Source organism: Gigantopelta aegis, chromosome 15 (genome assembly GCF_016097555.1).
Source record: "Gigantopelta aegis isolate Gae_Host chromosome 15, Gae_host_genome, whole genome shotgun sequence".
In the NCBI taxonomy this organism is placed as follows: Eukaryota; Metazoa; Mollusca; class Gastropoda; order Neomphalida; family Peltospiridae; genus Gigantopelta; species Gigantopelta aegis.
Window position 1 is genome coordinate 23,672,153 of NC_054713.1, and position 10,696 is coordinate 23,682,848.

Here is a 10,696-nt window from a genome sequence, read left to right on the forward strand (position 1 = left end):
TTGCCACATATATAGTCTTTAAAACATTTGTTGTTGTTTCTTGTTTTACCGTCTGTACTGCTAATTAACGGATTTGTGCTTCATAGTTGACTATAAATCAACTTTTGACATGTTGTCTCCTTCAGAAATAATGCAAATAGAATATATTAAATTAACCGTTCTCCACAATTTTGTTTTCTTTTTCCATTTAATTATTTAATTCCGACTTCATGCGATGTATTGTTATAGTAAGTGAATCTACAAATGTCAAGCATAGCCTGCCCAGAGGCAATTAGATGCATGTCAGATTCATACTTCCTTAATTGATACACAGTGGAGATGTCGGGACTGAATGGGTACTAGTATTCCTGAAGGTGTGAAGATCAGTTATTTGCTGCACCTTATCGCTGTTGTTAAGATATCCCTTTTATATAAGAGTAAAACTTTACTGTGGCCGCTTAATGCAGGTGCATTTACATTATAAATCGTTTGGGAGGAAAAAAGTGGCCGCTTAAGGCAGGTGACCGCTGAGACAGGTGGCCGCTAGGACAGGTTTGACTATATATATATATATATATATATATATATATAGAATACTGGTGGTTATCATTAAAGGCTTGAAAGGTGCTCAATACTTTAAGAGAGAGTAGAGCATGCAATAAATAAATATATATATTGCACTTTTGTCCTACGCTATTACTCCGAGTTTCACGCCCTTCGACGATCTTCAGATAGCTGACACTGGTGAAAAGATTGCAGGGTTTTTATTTTTGTGTAGTGCGGTTGCGTGGTTTGAGCTTACTGGTGTGACGGCATTTTGAGATGAGCTCAGTCGTTTTGTTGAGATTGTTTTTGTCTTTTGTTTGTAGGATGGCGAGCTTTTCCTCAATGCACAGGTTACATTGGCCGGAGTTTCGTTTGTACGTGTTCGACTGATATATATATCAGAAGGTGTTTTGTTGCATTTTTCTTAGTGTCTATCTAATTGGGAAAAGTTAAAAAAAGGAATTGATTTTATGCTGTTACATGTATATCCATAAAGTGGGAATTTAAAAAAAGGGGGATTTGGGGGGGGGGGGGGGGGGGGGGTTTGAAGGTAGGTGCCGTTCTGTTTACCCATACACACATTTTTATACAGTGTCAAAATGAACGCATTGGGTATTATACCAAATATATTTATTTTCTTTACTGTTAATGTGTTTTCCACCATATCTAAGTATATAAAATACTAGACGGACCTGTGTAGGAACGTCCTGTACACAGCCGTCATCACTCTATATATATTCATATATCATTATTATTATTATTATTTAAGGAGTGTCTGTTATTTCTTTTACGTTCATCGGGGCATGAACAAAATAAATCATCCGTAAATTGTGTGAATCGGCGAAGCCGTTCTCACATAAGTTTGCAGATGATTTTTTTGTTCATACCTAGATGAACGTAAAAGTAATAACAGACAATACTTATAATTAAATTTGAAACACACTGAGTAATAATAACATTAAAAGTTCATATATATATATATATATATATATATATATATATATATATTCTGTTGAGTATTGTCCGAAATATACATATATATATATATATATATTCTGTTGAGTATTGTCCGAAATATACATATATTTTCTGTATATATACAAAATATATATTTATTTATTTTATTTACTGTTTACTACCATATCTAAGTAGAGAATACTAGACCGCCCTGTATAGGAACGTTCTGTACATAGCTGTCCTGACTACATATATTTTTTATATATTTACACACGCCACGTTATATATTTTATTGAGTATAATTCGAAATATACATATATTTTCTTTATATACAAAATATATATTTATTTTCTTTACTGTTAATGTGTTTTCCACCATATCTAAGTATACTAGACCGCCCTGTGTAGGAACGTCCTGTACAGAACCGGTAAGGTTTTGGTCCCTTATGCGTTCACTGGCTTCCCTCCTACAAAATATACCGAACAAACCCTCGTACTTAGAGTAACATTAAAATAGTTTTCTACGTGAAACGATTACCCACAAACGTTTCCGATATCCATTGGCTGGATATCGATGGAAGGATAACGAATTTCCCGGACATATGCGATTGGAACAGTTAATAATTGAACAATGGTCGTGGCCTCCCATTGCTTTTGCCCCCCAATTTGCAGATAGGTCTATTTTGGCGAGATCTCGCGGTTTGCGTCCTCGAGTAACTCCGCAACGGGCACATGCGCAGTGGAATGAGAAAGAGGTCTATTGCACTTTAAAAACATGTTATCATAGCATAAAAACAACAATAACAAAAAAAGAAAGAAATATAACGACACACTCAACACATTTTATTTACGGTTATATGGCATCAGACATATGGTTAAGGACCACACACATTTTGAGAGGAAACCCGCTGTCGCCACTACATGGGCAACTCTTTCCAATTAGCAGCAAGGGATCTTTTATTTGCACTTCCCACAGGCAGGATAGCACAAACCATGGCCTTTGTTGAACCAGTTATGGATCACTGGTCCGTGGAAGTGGTTTACACCTACCCACTGAGCCTTGCGGAGCACTCACTCAGGGTTTGGAATCGGTATCTGGATTAAAAATCCCATGCCTCGACTGGGATCCGAACCCAGTACCTACCAGCCTGTAGACCGATGGCCTAACCACGATGTCACCGAGGCCGGTAAATCCAAAGAAAAAATGCATATTATTAGGTCTATTAGTACGGTACGTTGGAGTAAAAACGACCACTCACAATACACAATTGATAATTTTCTTTTCTTTGGGACTATGTAAATGTAATTGGTCAGTTTTGTGATTTTAGATGGGAAAGTTACCAAATTATTTACAGTAATAAAACAGGACGGCTGATAATGTCCATTATCATTTTAGAGGTAGCCACGCAGCTACCGCACAATACCATGTGATCTTTATAAAATGTGCACATATTTTTTGTGTGTCTAGACATGTTGACTTGGTGACCGTCCAAAATATACAACTGCGGAAAGATATCCGCCCGGACCTCCCACCTCCCTCATCAATGTAAAGAAGGCGGATATATCTGACATTCCACCTGAGAATTTAGTATCCCACTTAAATTAAATTCATAAATAACATCATAACAAACTTGGACGACAATGTTCTCGTTCCCAGTCTGTTGCTACGCCGCAATCAAAATTGCAGAATTTGTGATATTCGCAATCTATTTTTGAGTAATATTGACATAAATTAATATTTACCAGTAATCTATAAGTGTTTCTGACATTACTAATGATAAACCTACCTGTATAAATTTTTTGCAGATGTGGAATCAATACCTCAAATAAAATTTGAAGTAAAAAAACATCCAACAAAAACAATAGTGACTTGGCTGTTCCCAGCCTATTGCTACGCTGCTATTGCTCCAGTGTAGCATTAGATTAGGTACAAGTTGGGGGAGATATTGCTATGGCATAGCATTAGACTGGGTACGAGCTCGAAAATACTTTTACTTAACTTACCAGTAAATGACTACTTACATTGGGCATTGTTTTAGTGAAAACTAAAAACGGGTATAATATCCGCCCGGTCCCCTCCATTATTATTTTTAGTTAGGGTTGAGGGTTAGTTTTAAGGTTAGGGTTAGGGTTAGGGTTATGGCTGGGGTTAGGGCTAGGGTTGGGGTTAGGGTCGGAGTTAAGGTTAGGGTTAGGGTTAGGGAAGGGGGGACCGGGCGGATATTTTCCCCTAAAAACGCAGGATTAAAAAACCCAAACAACATTATATAATATTAATAATATTATTATATATTATATTATACGGTATCCCGGTGGGTAGCCCGAGTACTCTGACTGTAAGAGAGCTAGACGGACATTTGGACATAAACACGCTCTCATTACAGTCAGAGACCAACCTATGTCTTTTTTTTGGCAATTCCTGACTACCAAACGGTAGGCAACGAATGCCGCTCTAATACCACAACAATCCTATGTTTGACGTCAAATACCTTTACATCAATCATTTTCGAGTTAAGTGATAAAAAAAAAATCCACATATTAATCACTAATACACATACTACAGAAAGAAACCTGACAGCACCCACATTCAGCTACGCTTCGTGACACTCCGTCGCAACAATTACAAAGCTTGGCGATCTATTTCGAGACTGGGCGATTCCGCCTTGTGCAGCAGTTACAGGGGTCGTCTCATAAGAGGAGGCAGTACGTAGCACATACTTTTGCCGTATCCTGTCGATAACACCCCAAATGTATCCTTCAAATTCAAAATGGAATCAATAATGTGTAATTGTTTTGGTTTAATGACGTAATGAAATCCAAATTCATCCCAAACGGCATTAGCCAACTCTTCCATGTTGTAACTTCGCTTGATATGAGACAGCCCCTGTAACTGCTGCACAAGGCGGAATCGCCCAGTGCGCGATCACGTGGTCTACGTCTCGAAATAGATCGCCGAGCTTTGCAATTGTTGCGACGGAGTGTCACGAAGCGTAGCTGAATGTGGGTGCTGTCGGGTTTCTTTCTGTAGTATGTGTATTAGTGATTAATATGTGGATTTTTTTTTATCACTTAACTCAAAAATGATTGATGTAAAGGTATTTGACGTTAAACATAGGATTGTTGTGGTATTAGAGCGGGACTCCTTGCCTACCGTTTGGTAGTCAGGAATTGCCAAAAAAAGACAGGTTGGTCTCTGACTGTAATGAGAGCGTGTTTATGTCCAAATGTCCGTCTAGCTCTCTTACAGTCAGAGTACTCGGGCTACCCGGTGGGATACTGGGTTCTTGAAGTCTGATATCCAAAATTAAATTCTGGTATCCCTGGGATATCGAGATACCGTTAATTTCGAAAACTGGACGTCGATGGTATAATCCGGAACTAAATCAATCATTTCACTTTCACCGTTTCAGTGCATCAAACATTATTTCAATATATATGAATATTTGTCAGCAAATGAATGACGCTGATTGAAATGATTCGGTTGTATATGTAACAGTCTATTCATTGAGCATTAGGATGTGATCTACATACCATCAGTCACCACACGTAAGTGTCTTATTACATTGTTGTGGAGAAAAAAACAACTAAATACGTGAACCTAGCATATTTTGACAAACTTCAAACCGATCCAATAAACTTCCGGTTTAGTGAGGTCGTGTTCGGTCGATCGTCTCATGTAACATGTGCACAGCTTGTCAAATAATCACACATACGGTCTCAGTACACAGATGTCATCTGCCATGAAAATCAATGTTAAATTTTCCAACTTCAAATGAAGATTGCCAATAGAACGGGTTCTCATTGGCACTAACAACATACAAATTTGCGAACATACAAATTTGCGAACATACATTATATAAGCATTTATTTTCACTCCAAAATCGAGAATATTTCGTCTCAGTTATTGTTTTTTGCTATATAACCGCAGTAGGCCTACCGGTCCGAACCACCTGCTCAGGAACCTATTCACACCGCTATATGCCCATGTCCCAAAAGGTCAATACACAGTATTACAAAATAACATGGGCAAAATCCAGCCAGAAGGCTTAATACCATTAAATATACATTTGTTTTTAATTCTTCCCCAATTAATAGAAGTGAATGTGTGAACCACAACATATGTCACAATTAGGAACTATGGGGCCGTTCAATATTACGTAACGCTATTTTTGTCAAAATTAGACACCCCCTCCCCGTAATGCTCTGTAACGCTAGACAATACACCCCTAAAATATTACATAACCAGGCACAACGGAAGTAAATAGACATTGGTTGGGGGTGACAGATCGAGAGTGCAAAGCAAAGCTTTTAGGGGGTTCGGGGGTATGCTCCCCCATACTTTTTTTAAAAACCAGATGTCCTGAAATGCAGTTTCCTGCATTTTACAAGTAAAATTTATCTCTGCCTTAAGATTTGCACCAATAATAGTTTTGATTCAGAATTATTGGGGTTGGCTAGAGCCCCTTCTCCGTCGTCCTTGTAACGTTTGTAGACCCCCTTCCCATTCACAAACAAGTCATGCGATTAGTGCTATGTACTTGTAACGTAGAGTTTTGCAATTTGGGAAATAGTCTGTTTGTCAGGGCACTTAATTAACCTTGCAGTTCGGTACCCACAATTGTTTTCTGTTGTTTTTATATCTGTGGGAGGTGCTGATTGAGGATCCTAGGTGCAAACTTGGCATCACTGAGCATTTTTAAATATCCAATGTGGTGTCTTAAATACAGAACTGGCAATATCTAAAATAATTTATTAGCTATGGCGAAACTCTCGATTTCTATGAGGGTGTTTTAGGGGTCAAGGAATTTATTTTGAAGTAAATCAGCTGATCAAGACATTGCCTCATCATTTAAATTTAAGATGACCACCACTTTAGTAGCCAAAACATGGAAATTGTAATGTATCACATTTTACATCAACTAGAACGAACTTTTGATGTTTGTTAACCGAGATGATGTATCATAATAAAAATACAAGATAACTATGAAAATGGCTGCCACATATAAGAAGTCGCCATATCGTACATTCTATTTTATTTCAAACAATAACGTTTACTTCAAATATAGGAGTGTAGGGTTTAGGGCAAAGAATTCAGTTCTTGCATTCACTTTTTAATATATATATATATATATTATCACTGATTGGATCCAAGATGACTTCCAAAATAGCTGTCAAAACAAAGAAATGTTCAGTTTATATGCATCACCTACAACAGTCATTTTGAAACCAACTATTTTGAGGGTGTCGAGTCCATTAAAAATATATACAAGTAATTGTATGTAACTGAAGCACCATCTAAAATAATAAATATTAAGACAATCGCTGTCTTAGGGGTGCATCAGTCTACTTTCAATTGTCTAGAAGAAAGGTTGCGTCATAGGCCTATAGACCAAGTCTATAATGTCACCCATGTTGTATTAAATGGGAAGCCACAACCAATGACTGGTGTTTTTGTAAAGACTATGGAATCAATTTTTATAATCATTCACATTTCTGTCTATTGATAATGAATATTTATACTTCATCACTGCAGTTCGTTGACCATATCAATTTGTCCCAACGATGTAAGTCGTCTTAACATTGCAATTACTAAGTATACTGTTATGCCTCTAGTATCGCCATAATAATAGCTATATATTCAAATAATACAAATATCAACCAAGAGATTGTGGCCCCGCAAAAAGTATTCGATTTTGAAATACACCTCCCAGTAATAGGTGCCCTAACAATGTGCTTGCACAAGCCAGCGCGCGAACGTTGGTTAAATATTTACGTTGAAAGGTTGTATGGTTTTAGAGGGTGCTGGTTTTACTCTACATGGAATACCTACTTGTAGAAGTGAGGTAAAGCTTCATTTTTTATCACTAACCAACATCTGTGGAATCTGTATTCAGTAACAAATTATGTAGCCTATCGGGAGATTTATCCATGTCATAATCAAAGTCTATAAATTTTAAGTTAATAAATGTAAATATTCAGGCAGAATTTCATAAGCCATTAGATGAGGTGAAATAAGACGTTGCACCTTTGCAATCATGCATCAAATTTGGTGTGGGTATTTAACAATCAACAACAACCAAAAAATGCTTTGTTTGAATGCAAATGTGAATATTTAACAGCTAATTACCATATACTTTTCAATAGCTGTCTGGGAACAAATAGTCGAACAACCTCTACACTAACAAGCAGGCTTATGAGGAGGATGAAAGTGAAGAGGTCTGGCTGAATATATGATTAAAAGTCTACTATGGTTACATCATTAGGTCATGGATCATTGGATGGTGTATTTTCATTAAAAAAAAAACCTTTTTGTTAGACAGAAACCATTTTAGTATCCTGTGAATATATGACTACTACATGCATTTGGTTATGATCATCATTTGCAGGTATATCTGAAATATATACTAGTATACTAGTAATTTGTCAACAAAATTCAAAATTTATGAAAAATATATCCATTATTATAGATAGAAAATGGGAATGACAAAACTATAAACATCAATCATTTATAATTTGCTTACTTATTCCCGTTTATGACAGCAAGCTTAACATTGTGAACTACTAATTCGTACTAATCGAAAAAATGTAGCGGGTTTTCTCTTTAACGACACCACTAGAGCACATTGCTTTATTAATCATCAGCTATTGGATGTCAAACATTTTGGTAATTTTGACATATAGTCTTAGAGAGAAAACCCACTACAGTTTTTCATTAGAAACAAGGGATATTTTATATGCACCATCCCACAGACAGGATAGCACATACTACGGCCGTGGTGCACTAGCTTGAACGAGAAATAGCCCAATAGGCCCACCGACTGGGATCGAGTCCAGGCAAACCGTGCATCAAGCTGGCGCTTTATCACTAGGCTACGTCCCGTCCCTGGTAGTTATGGTGGTTGACATTAAATACCATTACATTGATAATTTTTGAATTCCTCTGATAACAAATATTTGACATACATTCCAATACATACACTACAGGAAGAAACCCATCAGCACCTACATATTTAACCGGAACATTATTGAAAGAGGGTACTGTCGGGTTTCTTCCTTCAACTAATGTATTATTTGGTAAATATGTGAAATATGTGGTAGGCAACAATTCTGTTTTTTTGCTGTAAATTTTTTCTCATTCCAACCAGTGCACCACAACTGGACAAAGGCCGTTGTATGTGCTTTCCTGTCTGTGGGAAAGTGCATATAAAAGATCACTTGCTATAAAAATTAGGAAAAATGTAGCGGGTTTCCTCTGATTACTACGTGTCATAATTATCAAATGTTCAACATCCAATACTGGCAATGGCCTACAATTAATTAATCAATGTGCTTCAGTGGTGTCGTTAAAAAATCCCACTTTTTACTATACAGTTATCTTTTACGGCAGAGAGCGATCATAACCGTCTAAATGTCCATCTAGCTCTTGAATGGCTAAATGAGGTATTGCTCTGGTGGCTAACTGAAAATGTTGGTGGTTAACCTATGTTGACTTTTTGCAAGGTACTTTTTAAGGGGGAACAGTCCCTAAAACTATTAGGTATGTAGCCCTCTCGATATTGTTGTAGTTTTAAAGAGAATATATTCTGAAAGAAATTGTTTTGATTTGCATGGAGCAAATAATGGTGGTGTGTAACCAGAAGTAATTTAATGGATAGTTGGAGCGCTAAACAAAATGGCAGAAATAACGATAAGTTGAAGGAATTGACATCTACTAGAAGTGAAAACTTGAAAAATATTTTGGTGAGTAATTAATTTCTTTATGGTCTATATTTATTTTTTCTATATATTTTTTAAAAGTATGAAAATTCAATAGTCATTTGGTACAATACTTAACAATTCAATACTTATTGCATATTTAGTAGCCAGTGTTAACATAAAATACTGCGTTTTCGCATGTCTCTTTTTGTCGAATGTTCACTGGAACATTTAGGCAAGACCTCTTTATCAGGATTAGTTATATATACCTTACCGCTGCGTCGTTTGTAGTACTTAATGCAACATTAAATTATTTACATCAAAGGTGGGAATTGTATGTGTACACACCCTTCCCCACCACAAATGGTTACCAGACGTTTTGTCTCCAAAACAGTTGCCAAGTTGGCCCCAAGTTGGCCCCAAGTCAGTTCACTCCCAGTTTGACCAATTCACCGCTTTCCAGATGGTTCGCCCTCTGGACGTTTTGTCCACAGACGATTCGTCCACCATACAATTCATCCATGTACAAAGCGTCCACCCATCTCGGACAATTCGTCCACTCGATTACAACATTTAGACCAATAAACTAAAATAATATTTCTTAGCCATTGGCATGATTAATTATTTTCATTTTGTGGTAAACTAATATAGTATATGAAACAAACTAAATTTTAGTGGCACTATCAACTTGTTATTGTCTGTCTGTGTCCATTATAGTACTTTATTGATATATTGTTATTCAAATTGCTCTCCAATTACACTTATAATTCTGATATACTATTTAATTAATTGTCAGTCACACAGCTTTGAAATAAGTTGATTTGTTTTAAGTGGAAACTGAATGAAACTGTGAAATCGCATTAATAGTGTTGAGCGTGTATTGTTAATTACTTCACAATAGAGGCCAGGTGTAAACGGAATGGGTAAAAAGAAACAATAGGCTTTACCAGACAAATCGAAACATCGAGATTATCATTACTCGTAACAAAAACATCTTTTAATAAATACCGTGTATACGTTATTACAATCAGCACCTAACATATAGTGGACAAATTATCCCAGAACAATTTTTGGTTGTGGACGAATCGTCTTGAGTTCAATAGTGGACGAATTTGTAGTAGACGAAACGTCCAGATGACAAATCATCTGCATCCCAATTCACCCACCTACCCACCCCATGTGTCATTTCACCCCTTGGACTTTATGTCAGTTTGGCCCCCCAAATTTTTTCCATTTGCATCCAAAGCTTTTTTTTTTTTTTTTTCATTTTTGACAGATAATAAACAAAACTTTGATATCTTGTGTGTGGTTGTTGGTCAAAGATGTATGTAATTTTCATTATGCAGGTCTAGACCTTAATTTTTTTTCAGTGTAGCCCACCGGTTATAAAATCTAGTAGCCCTCAGTGAAAATTGGTAGCCCCATAACTTTAAATCATGAGGATTATACTGTGAAATATACACTTATTAAAACTCATGATAATCCTTAATGAACAATAAAGTTTTAAGTTTAAATCATTA

The 10,696-nt window shown here is 36.4% G+C and overlaps 1 protein-coding gene across 1 annotated transcript in view; it reads right to left on the reverse strand.

The window, feature by feature from the left end:
• The window catches only part of LOC121389862 (phosphatidylinositol 4,5-bisphosphate 3-kinase catalytic subunit alpha isoform-like), a 54,317-nt gene extending 49,203 nt beyond the window's left edge, over positions 1-5,114 (reverse strand). The window contains 1 exon segment of the mRNA XM_041521510.1: positions 5,013-5,114. The gene's annotated coding sequence lies outside the window, so the exon portion shown is untranslated.
• Between the last annotated feature and the right edge of the window lie 5,582 nt (positions 5,115-10,696).